The sequence below is a fragment of the Lissotriton vulgaris genome, chromosome 6 (assembly GCF_964263255.1).
Source record: "Lissotriton vulgaris chromosome 6, aLisVul1.2, whole genome shotgun sequence".
NCBI lineage: Eukaryota > Metazoa > Chordata > Amphibia > Caudata > Salamandridae > Lissotriton > Lissotriton vulgaris.
Window position 1 is genome coordinate 286,277,807 of NC_141694.1, and position 18,976 is coordinate 286,296,782.

An 18,976-nucleotide genomic window follows, 5' to 3' on the forward strand; every position below is an offset into this window, starting at 1 on the left:
TGGCTTTCCAGACCTCACAGGGTTGTCAGTTAGAAGTTTACATTGTATCTGTCTATGGCATTGGGTTAGGGTTCACTTTTCCACTAAATTCTAAAAGAATGTCCTTTAAATGTAGGATGATACGTGTACAGGACAAATAAGGCGACAATTGCAGAAATGCCAAGGGACCATTGTACTTGGGTAAGGGGAAAAATGCAGCTTAGGAAAGAACACGTTTAAAAAGGCCTTAAAATGCATGTGTCAGCTTTAAAAGGAATTAAACTCAATTAGAATCAAATTCAATGCAATAAATCATCATTTCATATAAGAGGAAAATAATTATGCTTCACAAATATATTATTACACAAAATTGATTAACGTTAATTATGGCCTACTGCCATAATTGTCAACATTCTTACACCTAACTTATTATTAAAAATCATTTCACTAAAACCGCTTCTTGTTTCCTAGGATCATTATGGTCTCTAGTATTACATTTGTAAATTTCAGATTCCTAACCAATTTTATTGCATAATGGCACCACAATCTATTCATGATGTATTTCAATGTAAGACAATAAAAATACTAAGCCACACCTTAGAATCAATAGTTTCAACAGTAAATGAATAATAAAACATATTTTTCAAAAGTAATCTTGTTATGGAAACCTATTAATACACATTATAATCAGTTAGCAATACATTTCTCCTTTTCTAACACTTTAGAAAACACTTTTACATGGCTGTTACTTCACTTATAACACATGCAATGTGCACGTCCACATTTTTGTGCCTAAAATTAGTGAATGTGTTGTGTAATGTGTTTGGAAATATTTAGCATCACTCTAAATGCTGCACCCTGTGGAGCAAACGTTCACCCACTATCCACTCTAAGACAGCAAAACATACTTAACCTTTGCTATGAAATTACCTCACTGAGCATTCTAGATTTAGCAAAAATCAATAATAAGTAGACTTTACATTTGATTAAGACAATCTGCACTGTCTAGTAGAGCAAAACTTCGAATATTCGCCCCTGTGGTAATGGTAGAAATTACCCTAACATGAATTTTAAATATAAAACGAAACAGGCCAGCTTGCATTCTGCTCTTAACTGAACGTACTACAACATGCACTAATAGTACTGCAGAAACTACTCCACCCCTCACTGTCGGCACAGTAAGTTTAGAAGAAATCTCCCAATGAACACTTTGTTCATAGCAGACTAAACTATTACCTAAAATTCATATTCCAGAGAAATCACCCACTCCGCAGTTTAAGAATAACCTACATTTTCCATATTACATTTGGCCCAATATTTATTACAGATCTGTGTTTGTGTGCAACACAAACTGGCACAAGCACCAGGGATCCAATGGCATACCAACAAAAGATACTCCATATATTCACCTGGGCCCTTAAACGCAAACACACTCAGTTGAGTAAGCCGCTGGAGTAAAAGTTCTGTAGAAGGACCATTAGTTGAATTAGTTGATGGTAAAAATGACATAAGTTAACTTATTCTTCACCTAATGTAAATAACCACAGACTCGGGAAATTTTAAAATCTTTATCTAAATTTAAAAATGCATGTGAACCATCTCAAATACACAGTGCATTGACCGTCATTCGCAGGAAAGAAAATTCACTTCAATCATCAAACATATACTTTTGAATTATGCAATGATTAGTGCTTAGAAAGGGAGGGGACAGAGAGAAAAGAACATCTGCAAATAGCATGAAATTATAATTACCAAGTGTTAGATTTGGGGGTCTCTAGTTGGCACAGGTAGGTACTTGTGACAAATAGGAACCCTCGCCTCTAGTCAGGATAAGGAGATTACACTCCTAAAATAACCCCTGCTCACCCCCTTGGTAGCTTGGCATGAGCAGACAGGCTTTATCTCATAGGCGTTGTGTGTTAAGCATTTGTGACCACATACAGTAACCCAGTGACAACACTACAAATGGACACCACACAGTATAAGTATACTTTATATTGAGTTACCACAAGACCACAAACAACAAAAATACACAATATTAATACTTTAAGATGGTAGATTAAGCTTAGTTCAGTTCAGTTCTTAGATGCAACACTTTGCGTCAATGCTTAGGTTGCTGTTGCGCTTCCACGACAAGCAATTTCGCAGCGAGGCAAATGCGCAAAGTTCAGGTGCAAAGAAATAAAGACGTGAAGATCTTCCAGATGCAGCACGCTTCTCGGGAATGCGAAAGTTCTCGGTTTGATGCGTGGACTGCAGCCACGACACCCTCGTTCCGCGATGCGCGGTAGCAGCTCCAGCGGCGACACTCTTTTCCCATGATGCGTGAAGCTACCGCACGATGCAACAACTACAGCGACGAAATCCAGGATGCAACGGCAGCAGCTCAGATGGCAGCGAGCTTCTCAGGGATGCGAGGTGCTCTTCTTCGATGCGGTGCAGTGCGACAGTTCCAGTGGCGACACTCTCCTTCGGAGTTGCGACAGCAGGCAGAGCGACGGTGACACGCTCCGACCTCGTTGCATGACTCTTCTCTCGATACGGTGCAATGTGACAGCTACAGCGGCGACACCCTCCTTCGGAGTTGCGACGGCAGCAGCAGCGATGGCGACACCCTTCCTCTTCGTTGTGGCATGCTTCTCTCTGATGCGGTGCAGTGCAACAGTTCCAGCGGCGACACCTTCCTTCGGAGTTGCGACGGCAGGCACAGAGACGGCGACATGCTTCTTCTCATTGAGTCGCGCTTCCAGCTCCTTGCTACACGTAGTTCCTCAGAAGGCCCAAAACAGCAGCAGGCACTTCCAAAAGAACTCTGGGGAGCTGGGGGGTGAAGTATGTTGTCCCTGAGACTTCAGCAGGGTTCAAGCTCTTTTCCAAGCCCTTGGAGATCCTTCACAAGTGAGTATTTGATTGATTCAGATGTTCCGTCCATCACCACCCCCTTTTGTACCGCTTTTGGCCGCCATAAGTGTGGCAGGGTATGCTCAGACGTGAGTCCCTTGCTCACTTTGCCACTGGATTCAAGCAAGCCGGGCTGAAGACGGCTGGAATGCCATAAACCGGTCCTCGGAAGCTTGTTTCCGGTCCAGGGAAGACATGGCTTGACAGTTCAGGCTGGACTGTTCCCATGAGGCACAGGGTCAGACTGATTTGCATATAGCCATGTCTGAACTGGGGTGGCAGAGTGGGCTAAAGAATGGTGATGGATTAAACCCAGATCTTTTGACTGGGTGTGAGTGTTTGATTGATTCAGATGCTCCGTCCATCACCACCCCCTTTTGTACCGCTTAGGGGATTGGCCTGCAGTGGTTGCCTTACTGCCAATGGAAAGAGAAAGGAACTTTGTGTACTTTGCTTTCAACTTCGACACCGTTCGACGGTGGACGGTGTCGTTCGACACCGTCCCCCATGAGGATCTCCTCACTAGGCTACATGACATCGGTCTAGGGGGGACGGTGCTCAACTGGTTTTGTTCCTTCTTAGCCAACCGCCGACAGACGGTCTGGGTCCCACCTGGATCTGCCGAAATGCCGCCATTGGGAGTCGGAGTCCCTCAGGGCTCCGTATTGAGCCCCACTCTATTTAACATCCTCATGACCCCTCTGCCCACACTGGCAGAGTCCTATGGGGCCCGGATCGTCTCTTATGCTGACGACACCCAGCTTCTGTTCACCTGCCACAAGAGCGAAGATTTCGATGGAGCAAGTATCCGTGAGTGCCTTGGGGCTGTTTTTAATTGGTTCCAACTTAACAGCCTCAAGTGCAACTCGGATAAATCCGAGATACTATTCTTCGGATGCCCATCGGAACCAGTATGGCATGGCTGGTGGCCTGCTGACATGTTCCCCCCAGCTCAGTCATCTAAATGGGCTAAGAACCTGGGAGTCAAAATTGATAATGAGCTTTCCCTCAAATCCCAGGTATCCACTCTTACGGGAACTTGCTTCGGGATCCTCAGGATGCTTCGTAAATTCTTTCCTCTTCTATCCGAGGAACATTGGAGGATAACTGTCCAGGCACTTATAGGATCCAGATTGGATTATGCAAATGTTCTATATCTGGGTCTGCCAGAATATCTTCTACAGCGCATGCAGGTGACCCAGAACGCTGCAGCTCGAGCGATTATTGGCCTGCATCGCCGCACTAGTGCCTCAAACCTTCTTCGATCCCTCCATTGGCTTCCTGTACGGAAGAGGATAATGTTTAAGGCCATGACTTTGGCCCATAAAGCCCTGCATGCCAACGGTGCAAAATATCTCCAGAAGAGACTGGATTTTTATCGGCCTACACGATCCCTAAGATCGGAATCACTGGCCCTGGCAGTGGTGCCATGGATAAAAAGGGCCCGACTGGGCGGCCGGTCCTTTAGACTTCTTGCCCCCCAGCTATGGAACTCCCTACCACTGTCTTTGCGGACCACATCGAATCTGCTTGCCTTTAGGAAAGGTCTAAAAACCTGGCTGTTCGCCGGTTAATGCGTTTCTTCTTTTCCAGGTCTCTGTCTTTTTTTTACTGTTATGTTTTCCAGTTCTTCTTAAGGTCTGGAGCACAAAGCGCCGGGACACTCCTTTGGAGTAGCCGTTGCGCTATAAAAGTCCCTTTTAACATAACATACCATAACATAACTTGTGAAGGATCTCCAAGGGCTTGGAAAAGAGCTTGAACCTTGCTGAAGTCTCAGGGACAACAGACTTCACTCCCCTGCTCCCCAGAGTTCTTTTGGAAGTGCCTGCTGCTGTTTTGGGCCTTCTGAGGAACTACGTGTAGCAAGGAGCTGGAAGCGCGACTCAATGAGAAGAAGCATGTCGCCGTCGCTGTGCCTGCTGTCGCAACTCCGAAGGAAGGTGTCGCCGCTGGAACTGTCGCACTGCCCCGCATCAGAGAGAAGCATGCCACAACGAAGAGGAAGGGTGTCGCCGTCGCTGCTGCTGCCGTCGCAACTCCGAAGGAGGGTGTCGCTGCTGTAGCTGTCGCATTGCACCGTATCGAGAGAAGAGTCACGCAACGAAGTCGGAGCGTATCGCCGTCGCTGTGCCTGCCGTCGCAACTCTGAAAGAGAGTGTCGCCGCTAGAACTGTCGCACTGCACCGCATCGAAGAAGAGCACCTCGCATCCCTGAGAAGCGCGCTGCCATCGGAGCTGCTGCCGTTGCATCCTGGATTTCGCAGCTGTAGCTGTTGCATCGTGCGGTAGCTTCACGCATCATGGGAGAAGAGTGTCGCCACTGGAGCTGCTGCCTCGCATCGCAGAACAAGGGTGTCGCGGCTGTAGTCCACACATCAAACCGAGAACATCTTGCATTCCCGAGAAGCGTGCTGCATCTGGAAGATCTTCACGTCTTTATTTCTTTGCACCTGAACTTTGTGCATTTGCCTCGCTGCAAAATTGCTTGTTGTGGAAGCGCAACGCAACCTAAGGTACATTGACGCAAAGTGTTGCATCTAAGAACTGAACTGAACTAAGCTTAATCTACCATCTTAAAGTAACAATATTGTGTATTTTTGTTGTTTGTGGTCTTGTGGTAACTCTATATAAAGTATACTTAGTTTTTATATAAACCCTGTGTGGTGTCCATTTGTAGTGTTGTCACTGGGTTACTGTATGGGGTCACAAATGCTTAACACACAACGCCTCTGAGATAAAGCCTGCCTGCTTGTGCCAAGCTACCAAGGGGGTGAGCAGGGGTTATTTTAGGAGTGTAATCCCCTTATCCTGACTAGAGGTGAGGGTTCCTATTTGTCAAAGTACCTACTTGTGCCAACTAGAGACCCCCAAATCTAACACTTGGTAATTATAATTTCATGCTATTTGCAGATGTTCTTTTCTCTCTGTCCTCTCCCTTTCTAAGCACTAATCATTGCATAATTCCAAAGTATATGTTTGATGATTGAAGTGAATTTTCTTTCCTGTGAATGACGGTGAATGCACTGTGTATTTGAGGTGGTTCACATGCATTTTGACATTTAGATAAAGATTAAAAAATTTCCAGAGTCTGTGGTTATTTACATTAGGTGAAGAATAAATTAACTTATGTCATTTTTACCATCAACTAATTCAACTAATGGTCCATCTACAGAACTTTATGATCAGTGAAAGATTGGTCAGGAGTTTTGAATAACTAATCTTGAAAATTGTGAAGAAATTTATAAAAAACTTTTACTCCAGCGGCTTACTCAACTGAGTGTGTTTGCGTTTAAGGGCCCAGGTGAATATATGGAGTATCTTTTGTTGGTATGCCATTGGATCCCTGGTGCTTGTGCCACTTTGTGTTGCACACAAACACAGATCGGTAATAAATATGGGGCAAAATGTAAGATGGAAAATGTAGGTTATTCTTAAACTGTGGAGTGGGTGATTTCTCTGGAATATGAATTTTAGGTAATAATTGAGTCTGCTATGAACAAAGTGTTCATTGGGAGATTTCTTCTAAACTTACTGTGCCGACAGTGAGGGGTGGAGTAGTTTCTGCAGTACTATTAGTGCATGTTGTAGTACGTTCAGTTAAAAGCAGAATGCAAGCTGGCCTGCTTCGTTTTATATTTAAAATTCATGTTGGGTTGCTGGCTTGAAACTAAATCAAGTGATTTTACTAATGCTAATGCGGGGAAAGAATTAATAAATAAAGGGAAATAGAGTAGAGATGGGTGGTAAACAGTGAAATCATTTATTTTTTAAAGTAACATCTGTCTTTCTGACTATATTACTAGTGTGCATTTGGGCCTCTTGTGCATAACTGAAGTAAGCTGAGCTATATGACTGTATTGTACAACTGTGCATGTCTACTGAAAGTGAGCCCAGGATGATTACACTGATCTGAACGGAAGTCAAGGTCGTAAGATGACTTTGCCTGAGAACAGGCGGTGAAAGGTTCAAGCTGAATGGATCTACATGTTCGCTTTATACAAATGAAATGTGAATGCGGGTGGGAAATAAAGATCATGAATAAAGCTTAAGGGGATGGGTTTGTGAACAATGGTCTGACAGAATAAAGTGACACATAAGCATGGTGTGGTGATCTTCCCCCTTGCCTGACTAATCAGATTTAGTATTTTTATGGTATTAAAACATTAATGGGTGGTATATGCAGAACACAAGGTATAATTGAGTTAGCTTTTAGTTAGTTAGTGAGATGGAGATTTGCAGAATGCTAAACAGTTTGGGAGACGTCAATGCTGAGATGATGTGAGATGTGGGTGTTGTCGGGGTAGCAGGAGATGCTGATGAAGAATCAAAAGTAGAGCCTATTATCCTAAATAAATTAGGATTAGACAGAAGATCGCGGAAGAATCTTGAGGAGGAAGAGAGTGTCAGAGAGGGGTGGGACACAGCTGTCAGTATTTTAATAGGTTATCTTTCCTGTCCTGATTCCTGTCCTGAAGTCTTTGTCACTTGATCAATCCCGGGGGACCCTTACCAGCCCTTTGGCCAGGGGGTTGGTCTTCACACCATCCTTGGTGTTAGACCTGGCACCATTGGCGTGGGTCTCCCTTCCATTTTTGCTGTTGCTTCATGTATTTTTACTGGTATTAGATGCGTTGGGCACTGTACCACTGCTATCCAGTGCCACAGTGCAAGTGCTCCCTATTGTAAACTGATATATTAATCAGTGGTTCCATGTTTGGCTATTTCGTTTATTTGTCAGACTCTAGTCTAGTGCACTGAGTGTGCCCAGGGCATGTAAATCCAAATGCTGCTGGTGGGCCTGCAGCACTGGTTATGCCACCCACAGAAGCAGCCTGGTAAAATTTGCCTACGGTCGGCCATTGCAGAGCCTGCGAGCAGTCTAGTACTGTCACATTGATTGGGCAAGTGCACCCACTTGCCAGTCACTAAACCATCCCTTTGCTTCATATCAGACACTCCTATTGTAGGCCGAAGGGCAGGGTGCATTGTAAGTATAAGGTAGGACAAGCCCTGATGTGTGTGGCATGTCCTAATAGTGAATTACAACTATTTTCGTTTTTCACTATTGCAAGGTTACCTGTTTTCCATAGGCCAGAATGGGCTGTTAGATTATTATGTGTTTATAATCCTAACTGTCTCAGAGAACATAGTAGAAATTTGAGTTTAGTATGCCTGAACTCAGAATGATAAAATACATCTTTTAGTGAAGTTGGTTTTAATATTCTGTGTTTGCAAATACCACTTTTAGAAAGTAGGTATTCGCTTGTTGAACCCTTCAAACCTGCCTCTGCTAGGTTGTGTATTCCTTTGTCTGGTTTTGTGAGTGACAGGGCTGGGGGATTCCAAGAGACAGGCTGAGTCTCCCAGTGGTGAATAGAGAGCTCTGCATCTAGATGGGAGGGAGGAGTTGCACCTGAACCTTGAATTGGGCTATGCCTGCCTTCCACAATGCAGGCTTCACCCCCTGGGGAGCGGCTGATGTCTCTGCCCTGCACACTGAAAGAAGAGAAGGAGTCCTGTAAACAAAGTGCTCCAGGACTGTACTTGCCTTCCACAATGCTGGCTCCACCTCCTGTGGGGCGTCTGATATGCCTGCCCTGTACTGTGAAAGGAAAGGAGAAGTCTGGTAAACAGAGTGCTTCAGAACTGGTTTGGACTGGGCAAAGGCCCCTCTCCCCGCCGAGAACAAATGATTTTGGGGTATAAATATTGGGACCCTGATCCCATGAAATTAGATCACTTTTGGACTACAAGAAGAAACCTTTACTGAGGACAGGAACCTGAAGAAACGGAGGACAGACTATTCCCAAGCTTCCGAGGACCGGTTTATGGCATTCCAGCCGTCTTCAGCCCGGCTTGCTTGAATCCAGTGGCAAAGTGAGAAAGGGACTCTCGTCTGAGCATACCCTGCCACACTTATGGCGGCCAAAAGTGGTACAAAAGGGGTGGTGATGGACGGAGCATCTGAATTATTCAAACACACACTAGCGATTCAACTTGTGAACAATCCTTCCTTCCCACCTTTACAAACAGTCAATCAGTCAATCATTTGTAAAGCGCACTACATACCCGCGAGGGTTTCAAGGTGCTGGGGACGGGAGGGGCACTACTGATCGAACAGCCAGGTCTTGAATATCCTCCTGAAGGTCAGCTGGTCAAGGGTCTGTCGAAGGCTCAGTGGGAAGGTGTTCCATGTCTTGGCGGAGAGGTGGGAGAAGGATCTCCCGCCGGTGGTTGTTCTTCGGATGCGCGGGACTGTGGCAAGTGAGAGGTCGGCGGAGTGGAGCTGGCGGTTGGGTATGCAGAAGGAGAGCTGTCTGTTAAGGTAGGCTGGGCCGGTCATGTGGGGTGCTTTGTGTGCGTGGATGAGGAGCTTGAAGGATATCCTCTTGTTGACGGGAAGTCAGTGCAGGTTTCTCAAGTGGGGGGTGATGTGGCTGTGTCGTGGTACGTCGAGGATCAGTCGTGCGAGGCGTTTTGGATGCGTTGTAGTCGTTTAATGAGCTTGGTCGGGGCTCCCGCGTGGAGGGCGTTTCCGTAGTCTGCTGCTGAGGAGGGCCTGGGTGACTGTCTTTCTTGTATTTGTCCGGATCCATCTGTAGATCTTGCAGAGAATGCGGAGGGTGTTGTAGCAGGAGGAGGAGACAACGTTGTCTCGGAACCCTGCGGCGTGGAGGCCTGCGCGTAGAAAGCAGTGGCAGACAGTGTCGAAGGCAGCAGAGAGGTCTAGGAGAATGAGTGCTGCGGTCTCACTGTTGTCCAGCATGGTCCTGATGTCGTCGGTGGCGGCAATGAGGGCAGTCTTGGTGCTTGGTTGCTGCGGAACCCTGACTGGGAAGGGTCCAGGATTCTGTTTTCTTAGAGGTATCGGGTTAGCTGTCTGTTGACGATTTACTCGATGACATTGGCCAGGAAGTGGAGCAGAGAGATGGGCCGGAAGTTCTTGAGGTCTTAGGTTTTTTGAGTAGGGCGTTGATCTCAGCGTGTTTCCAGCTCTCTGAGAAGGTCGCGGTCTCGAGGGAGAGATTGATGATGTTGTGCAGGTTGGGTACGATGGAGCTGCTTGCTTTGTTGAAGACGTGGTGCGGGAATGGGTCTGACGGAGAGCCGAAGTGGATTGTGCTCATAGTCTTGATGGTGTCATTGACGCTCACGCTGGCCCAGGTTAGCAGGCCGTCGTGGTCGATGGTGTGCGGAGGGTTTGTTGTGTACTTGCCTGTTGGGGCTGTTTGGGTGTTGAAGCTGACGTGGATGTCTGCTATCTTTCGGTGGAAGAAGGTGGCGAGGGCGTCGCACAGGGCTTGCGACGGCGGGATGTCGTTCGTGTTGGTGCTGGGTTTGGAGAGTTCCTTCACGATGTTGAAGAGCTCCTTGCTATTGTGTGTGTTGTTGTCGAGGCGGTCTTTGAAGGAGGTCCTCTTGGCTGCCCTGATGAGGTGGTGGTGGTTGCGGATGGTGTCCTTGTGTGCTGCGTGGCTGTCCGGAGTTTGTTTACTGTGTAAATGTGTAAATGTGTTGTATTTGTATAGCGCGAACAGTAACCCGTAAGCATCCCGGCGCTTGTACTCCTACCACAAGGGAACCCCTCCTGGCTTTTCCTTGTGAGGTGTCCACTCCTGGGCATCCCATGGTGAAACCAGGCATCCCTTGTGTATCGGGGGCCGTTGTGGAGACTAAGCAAGCTATTGCCCAGAGTTGCAGCGTGGGGCCCATGCTTAGATTCGGCACTGAGGCGAGAATATCCGGTCAGAGGAATTTAAGCCCAATCCCGCCAAGGCAGGAATCGAACCCTGGTCCCTGGCCAGCGCTCTGCATCAAGGTCTGCCGCTCTAACCATTGAGCCACACTTCTCGAGTTTCCAGGAGGCTTGCTTGGAGGCAAGGAGTTCTGGGGTGAACCAGCTGCCCCTCTTGCTGGTGTCTCTGTGGGGGGGTTTCTTCAGCGGGGCGAGTGTGTTGGCGCAGTCCTCGATCCAGCGTCTAAGGCTATGGGCAGCGCCGTCGGAGGATTCGGTGGGTGGGCTGAGAGCGAGGTTTGCATGTAGTTGGTCTTCGGTGATTTTGCTCCAGCACCGGCGGGGGATCTGTTGGGTGTGGTGGTGTGTGGTGGGTTTCTGGAAGGTGAAGTGGATGCAGCGGTGGTCGGTCCAGAGGAGTTTGGTGGTGTGAGACGTGCGGGTTTGAGGAGAAGACGGGGTCGAGCGTGTGGCCGGTAGAGTGGGCGTTGTAACGAGTTGCTTCAGTCCGAGGTTGGCGAGGTTATTGATCAGGGTTGTGGAGTTGTTGTCATTGTTGTTCTCAAGGTGAAAGTTCAGGTTTCCGAGGAGGATGTAGTTGGTGGAGGTCAGAGCGTGCGTGCTGATGAAGTCGGCGATGGAGTCGCTGAACTGGGGCCAGGGTCCGGGGTTGTCGTTAGACGAGGGTGCCTCTGAGGGTGGTGTTAGGGTCTGTGTGGATCTGGAAGTGCATGTGTTCGGCGGTGCTGACCACATCATCAGTGCTAGTCGAGACCCTGATGCTGTTCTTGTGGACAATGGCGATTCCTCCTATAACTCCGTTCTTGCGGTCTCTGCGGGTGATCTTGTAGCCATCTGGGATGGCTATGGCGATGTCGGGTACGGAGGAGTCATTCAACCAGGTCTCTGTCAGGAAGGCGACGTCCGGGGATGTTGTGTTGAGCAGGTCCCTGAGCTTGACGGCTTGTTTGCGTGCGGAGCGGGTGTTCAGTAGTATGCATCGGAGGTGGTTGGGGTTTTTCTTGGTGGGTGGTTCGTCAGCTCTGAGGCTGGTGTAGCTGCAGTTCCAGCAGGTGAATGGACCGTGTGTGCGTTTCGGGGTGGCCTTGAAGCTGGTGTGGGTCTGTTTGGAGTTTAGAGCGTGCAGAGTGCTGGCGTCATAGTAGTGGCTGTCGTCATGGTGGGTGGGGGCCAGGGGTTCTGGTGCTGGGCACGGTCCAGGCGCGGACGGGCACAGACGGGCTTGCCTTAGGCGCGCCTTCGGCTCGCCAATGGCTGACATATATGGGGAGGTGGGAGGGAGGAGCAGCTGGGAGGCGGGAGCAGCGAGTGAGCAGTCAGGGGGGCGGGCCATATGGGACACAGCGGCAGGACAGTGAGAGACGATGAAGGGAACAGAAGGCAAAAGGGCACAAAAAACAAGGGAAATCAAGTGTCACAGAAGGCAAGAGGGCACAGAAATACAGGGAAAAAACAAGTGGCACAGACGGCAATAAGGGCACAGAAATACAGGGGCAGCTGAGAAACAGAAGGCAAAAACGGTCAGAGAGGCACAGGGTCAGCGAGGTGAACAGAAGGGAAAACCGGGCTGAGAGACACGGGGGCAGCAAAGGGTACAGTAGGAAAAACCGGGCAGAGACACGGGGGCAGCGAGGGGTACAGAAGGAAAAATCGGGATGAGAGACACGGGGATAGCGAGGGGAACAGAGGGAGGAAAATGGGCATGGACCATGAACAGGCAGCGGAGGAAAACAGAACAACAGCAGTCACAGACACAACAATGCAATACAGGCAAAACAATAAAACAATAAAGCGGAAGATAAACAAACCTACGGCATACCACTGACCACCAGGGATGAGGCGCAGGTGGTAGCCTGCAGGTGGTGGAGGGCCTGGAACTTCCTCAGCAGCGGCAGCTTGGGCGGGGGGACACAGACGGTGCTGTGAGGAGGGGGAGCGGCCTACCTGGTGGGGTCAAGGGTCGCTCCCCTCACCGTGCAGGGGCCAGCCTATATGGAGAGGTGGGAGGGAGGAGCAGCTGGGAGTCGGGGTCAGCAAATGGGCAGTGGGCAGTCAGGGGGCGGGGCCGCAGGGGACACAGTGGCAGGGGTGATGAGGGACGATGAAGGGGATAGAAGGCAAAAGGGCACAGAAAACGAGGGAAAACGAGTGGCACAGAGGCAGAAAGGTCACAATGTTAAGGGAAAATGAATGTCACAGAAGGCAAGATGGCACAGAAATACAGGGGAAAAAAACGAGTGGCACAGGAGGCAAAATGGGCACAGAAATACAGGAAAAACGAGTGTCACAGAGGGCAAGAGGGCACAGAAATACAGGGAAAATATGAGTGGCAGAGAAGGCAAAAAGGACACAGAAATACAGGAAAAACGAGTGTTACAGAGGCAAGAGGGCACAGAAATACAGGGAAAAACGAGTGTCACAGAAAGCAAGTGGGCACAGAAATACAGGGGAAACAAACATTTGCAATGCAATAGGTCTCGCATTAGGAAAGTTTGAGCTATTGGTATTGTAAATGACACACTTATTAATTTATGTGTTGGTTTGGAAAATAGCGAAATTAAAAGCTTTGTCATTTACAATGCCAATAGTTTTAACTTTTGCAAATGTGACACCTATAGCATGTGTAATGCAATATGTGTTGTATTTACGTGACTTGGATGAATTGAATTACAAATAAAAATGGCTATTATTTTTTTTAATAATTAATACTTAAAAAAAGTTATTGTAATTTTAATGGCAATAGCTTTTGTGAATAACATTTGTGAAGATTATGTTCATTGTATTTTATTGTGACAAAAATCCAAGAACAGAAGTGAACTATTAACATCTTTTTGTGGCATTTGTAATGAAGCTTGAAACATTGAGAGAACATATTTGAACCAGTTGTTGTTGAATGGTTGCACAGATTGATGCAGTGGTGGCGCGGAGTGATGTTGTGGTGGCGCGGAGTGATGTTGTGGTGGCGACGAGTGATGCTGTGGCGTTCTGTGATGCTGTGGTAGCGCATAGTGATGTTGTGGTTCCCCCTGAGTGATGCTCTGGTGGTGCTGAGTGATGCTGTGGTGATGCGATAGATAGATAGAGTGAGTGCGATAGATAGATAGACAGAGTGAGGGCGATAGATAGATAGAGTGAGGACGATAGATAGATAGAGTGAGGACGATAGATAGATAGATAGAGTGAGGGTGATAGAGAGATAGACAGATAGAAGGGTGATAGATAGATAGACAGATAGATAAAGTGTATTTATGTTGCATTGAGTAGAGTGTAAGTATGAGGTGTGTAATTTTTTTGGCACTGAGTGGTATTATGTGGAGTGTATTAACGTTGCATTGAGAAGAGTGTAATTATGTGGCATGTAATTATATGGCACTGAGTGGTAATATGGGGAGTGTATATTGTATTCAGTAGAGTGTAGTTTTGTGGCGTGTAAATATGTGGCACTGAGTGGTATTTGGAGTGTATGTTGCATTGAGTGCAGTGTAATTATGTGGTGTGCAATTATCTGGCACTGAGTGGTATTTGGAGTGTCTGTTGCATTGAGTGCAGTGGAATTATGTTGCATATAATTTTGTGGCACTGAGTGGCATTATGGGGAGGTTTTGTTGTATTCAGTAGAGTGTATTTGTGTGGCGTGTAATTATGTGGCACTGAGTGGTATTGTTTGGAGTGTATGTTGCATTGAGTGCAGTGTAATTATGTAGCATATAACTATGTGGCACTGAGTGGTATTGTGTGGAGTGGGTGTTGCATTCAGTAGAGTGTAATTATGTGGCGTGTAATTATGTGGCACTGAGAGGTATTTGGAATGTATGTTGCATTGAGTGCTGTGTAATTATGTGGCACTGAGTGGTATTTGGAGTGTATGTTGCATTGAATGCAGTGTAATTATGTGGCATGCAATTATGTGGCACTGAGCGGTATTTGGAATGTATGTTGCATTGATTGCAGTGTAATTATGTGACACTGAGTGGTATTTGGATTGTATGTGGCATTGAGTGCTGTGTAATTATGTGGCACTGAGTGGGATTTGGAGTGTATGTAGCATTGAGTGCAGTGTAATTATGTGGCGTGTAATTATGTGGCACTGAGTGGTATTTGGAGTGTATGTTGCATTGAGTGCAGTGTAAATATATGGTGTGTAATTATGTGGCACTGAGTGGTATTTGGAATGTATGTTGCATTGAGTGCAGTGTAATTATGTGGCACTGAGTGGTATTTGGAGTGTATGTTGCGTTGAGTGCAGTGTAATTATGAAGCATATAATTATGTGGCACTGAGTGGTATTGTGTGGGGAGTGTATGTTGTATTCAGTAGTGTGTAATTGTGTGGCGTGTAATTATGTGGCACTGAGTGGTATTGTTTAGAGTGTGATGTGGAGTTGAGCGGTGATGTGGAGTTGAGCGTTGATGTGGAGTTGAGAGGTGATGTGGAGTTGAGCGGTGGTGTGGAGTTGCGTGGTGGTGTGGAGTTGAGCGGTGGTGTGGAGTTGAGCGGTGATGTGGAGTTGAGCGGTGATGTGGAGTTGAGCGGTGATGGGTATTTGAGCGTTGATGTGGAGTTGAGCGGTGATGTGGAGTTGAGCGGTGATGTGGAGTTTGAGCGGTGATGTGGAGTTGAGCGGTGATGTGGAGTTGAGCGGTGATGTGGAGTTGAGCGGTGGTGTGGAGTTGAGATGTGGTGTGGAGTTGAGCGGTGGTGTGGAGTTGAGCGTTGGTGTGGAGTTGACCAGTGGTGTGGAGTTGAGCGGTGATGTGGAGTTGAGTGGTGATGTGGAGTTGCGCGGTGATGTGGAGTTTACGGCCTGCCACAGACACTGGGCAGTAACTGTATGTGACAAAAAAGACGGTAGTGGGGTTATTTAAAGTGCAGACAGTGTTGATAATCCATTCTATGTGGGCATCAATTGTGTTACATTTGGTACACGCTGGAGAGTGGGGGAAGGGGTGCAGCCAACTCACCTTCAGCTAATGCAGGTTTTTAGGCCAATAGTATGTGCATGAATGAAGGATGAATTCATTAAATATTCTTATAGGGCAAGGAGACCTCAACAAAGTATACATTGCATTTAGAGATTCATTTGTGATTCCCGCAAGTATGTACCTAGGCTACAAGGTGTAGCTAAACAAGAGGTGCTGCCACCATATTTAAAATTAAATTTTGACCCTGCACGAGTATTTTTTGTAAATATAAAGGGGAAGCACAAGCAGCCACATAAGTGCCCCGTCTGTGGTAAAAAAAAGCTCAAGCAATCACAGAAAAACATAGGAAAGGGGCAGAAGGCATTAAAAAACAAGCCGTCACCATTGCGTAAATGTATAAAAGCCTTTGATGCAGCAGGGGGCGGAGCGGATCCCTTTCAAGTGAAGCTGCTGGCGGCACCACGCTGGGGAAGCAACAGATGGCTGTCTTTGATGTGGTGATGCAAGGCAGGCAAGCAGGCAGGCGGATAGAAGCACGTACACGAGAAGACCACATGCACTTCTGGAAATCCGCTTTTTGAGAGCTTAGTTTAGCTCTTAGTTTAGCCCCTATAGTCTTGCCTATTAATATAATAGGCGAGCCCTAAAAACGAGTGGCACAGGAGGCAAAAAGGGCACAGAAATACTGTAGTGTAGTTCCTATTTTCCCTATGGGCCCTGCGCATTGGAATAACATAAACAGCAGTGTAGACGTAGGACCGAGGTCTTCTAGGTCTCTACTGACTATGTTAGACTTAATTTAGGTTTGCGCCAGCTAGCTCAGAGGTCACTGGAAACTTTCTTGAATGAATAGGAAGGGATCAGCTTCCCTGGCTCAGACAAGAAGGGATTCAGCTTCCGACAACCGCATAAACATGACAACTTTGCTCCCTCAGAATAAGAGTAAATCTCTAGAGTCGTGCGAAAACAATAGACAGCTATTTCACTCAGTCAGATGTGCGTTCTTAGTTTCACCAGAGTGCAGAGAAGAGAGAGACGGGCGTTTTCAATAAAAGGTAATATTTATTGAGCAGTCTTCCTTCTCATGCAAGAGAAATGAATTGCCACAATTGCAATACTTAACATAAAGTAAAGTACGTACAGTAAAAGGAGTGTTATGAAATAATACTGTAAAAGCATTGATAAGGTTTCTTAGCCATAAGACACTTTAAAATGGATAAAATATATACATACATATATACATAGGCTAACGTCCTCAACTGGTGCTTCTAAAATACGCCCACCCCGGTGTACCTGACCTAAGCCTAATACGTGGGAAGGAGTAAGTAAGTAGCAGTTTAAGTTAAGTAGGTTTGTTGCCAAGGATCTGTTCAAGAATTCTCTCTAAGGGTTTAGTCAGCACTGTACCTTGGGAATAGAATATAGGAGGTCTGGTATCTCTCTCTCAGGACTCGATATCCCAGTCACCCGCAAGGGTAGGCTGGAAACGCCAGAGTTGGATTTTCTCGGCAGGAGAAAAGACAGCGTCATTCTCAACGCGTCGAAGAGGAGGGGCAGCGTCCTTGGGCTTCTCGCGTCTGCTGGGCTCTCGGAAAGTAGATTAGCTGCTCTGCTCCAAAACCACCACCTTGTGTTTGCTTGAGGCAACGTTGGTATATTTATACCTGAAAGGTGCCTAGTTTGACGTAAGGTTTGCACATAAGACGTCAATAAAGATGTCACTAAGAACTGGCCGTTCTTACAGTGCTTGCAGGAGTACTATTACAAATCAGAACAAAGCAAGTGGGGATTTCCCAGGTTGCTGGAGGTTTGGTGTGTCGAAAGAACTCGGTGTGCTTTCTAGGAATCCAAGGAAGTAGCTTTTGCCGTGCCTTGGACTGCAAGGGTGATTTACTAAAATGTGGATCTGATTCTTTTGCCATTATAGGGATATTATTGATTATAGCCGTACAAGGGCATAAAGTCGCAATATTGATTCGGGTTTCTGGATAAAACACATCTATACAGGAAAAGCGAGTGTGACAGAAGGCAAGAGGGTACAGAAATACAGGGAAAAAACGAGTGGCACAGAAGGCAAAAATGGCACAGAAATACAGGAAAAATGAGTGTCACAGAGGCAAGAGGGCACAGTAATACAGGGAAAAAAACGAGTGGCACAGAAGACAAAAAGGCAAGAGGGCAGAGAAATGCAGGGAAAAAACGAGTGGCACAGAAGGCAAAAAGGGCACAGAAATACAGGAAAAACAAGTGTCACAGAGGGCAAGAGGGCAGATAAATACAGGGAAAAAATGAGTGGCACAGAAGGCAAAAAGGGCACAGAAATACAGGAAAAACAAGTGTCACAGAAGGCAAGAGGGCACAGAAATACAGGGGAAAACGAATGTCACAGAAGGCAAAAAGGGCACAGAAATACAGGAAAAACAAGTGTCACAAGGCAAGAGGGCACAGAAATACAGGTAATACGAGTGTCACAGAGGGCAAGAGGGCACAGAAAAACGAGTGTCACAGAAGGCAAGAAGGCACAGAAATACAGGAAAAACAAGTGACAAAGAAGGCAAAAAGGGCACAAGAATACAGGGGCAGCTGAGAAACAGAAGGCAAAAATGTGCAGTGAAGCACAGGGCAGCGACGGAAACAGAAGGCAAAAACGGGCAGAGAGGCACAGGAGCAACGAGGGGAACAGAGGGAGGAAAACGGGCACGGACCACGAACAGGCAGCGGGGGAATACAGAAAAACAACAGTCACAGACACAACAGTGAAATACAGGAAATACAATAAAGCGGAAGATGAACAAACCTATGGCCTACCACTTGCCACTAGGGATGAGGTGCAGGTGGTAGTCTGCGGGTGGTGGAGGACCTCGAACTTACTCAGCAGCGGCCGCTGGGGCAGGGACACACAGGCGGTGCTGTGCGGAAGGCGAGCGACCTACCTGGTGGGGTCAAGGGTCGCTTATCAAAAAATGGGGGCACAGTTCTGGTATGAGGGGTGCAAATTATCACCCACTCAATGCGAAGAGAGGGGAAGAGAGGAAAGAGAAAGAGGGAACACCCTCCCAACCCACCTACGGCAGACCCAAGACCTACTCGCCTTCAGAAGATTTCTCAAGACCTGGCTCTTCATGCAGTAGCGTCACCCCCTGCCCTCAGCGCCTTGAGACCCTCACGGGTAAGTAGAGCACTTTACAAATACTATGATTGATTGATTGATTGATTGATTGAGAGATACGTAGTCCTAGGAATAATTAGGACCCACTTGTGAGAGGGAAGAGCAAGTCATGTCTCTTGATTCCCTCACACACCCTGAAGGATGTCATGCTTCATCATCAGGCGTTTTGCTACTTGTTGGACTGGCGCTGCAATGCCCTACAGGTCCCCTGAAGGTTCGCTTTAGCGGAGATCTTTTGAGACAAAA